General features: G+C 37.2%; 1 protein-coding gene across 1 annotated transcript in view; it reads right to left on the bottom strand.

Annotated features, from left to right (window-relative positions):
- LOC118326115 (TNF receptor-associated factor 2-like) overlaps positions 1-323 on the bottom strand; it is a 20116-nt gene that overhangs the window by 16467 nt on the left and 3326 nt on the right. The gene's annotated exons all lie outside the window — the stretch shown is intronic.

Raw genomic sequence — 323 nt, 5'->3', positions numbered from 1 at the left:
ACACTGGGTTTCCTGTGGCTGCTTCACAATAAAAGGCCACTCTGTGTTTTGCCAGATGAACACTTTTAACGTGAAGCAGAAGCAGTAGGAAATGAAACAGTGAGGCTGACACTAATAATAATAATAATAATAATACAATTATTACTTACTTTACTATTAATTACATGCTGCATCGTTTCCTGTGAACTGTGCCAGAGTCAATTTGTAAATTTGGAACTTTAGAAATACCACAATGTGATCAGTGGCAGAGACATTATTCATGAAAGCATTAGGAAACAATTGTATGGGCTTTGAAAGGGCAGAGGCAAAACACACACACACAC

The sequence above is a fragment of the Morone saxatilis genome, unplaced genomic scaffold, assembly GCF_004916995.1.
Source record: "Morone saxatilis isolate NCDOM2014 unplaced genomic scaffold, NCSU_SB_2.0 Contig16, whole genome shotgun sequence".
Classification (NCBI taxonomy): Eukaryota; Metazoa; Chordata; class Actinopteri; family Moronidae; genus Morone; species Morone saxatilis.
This window is presented reverse-complemented; position numbering and strand designations above follow the sequence as displayed.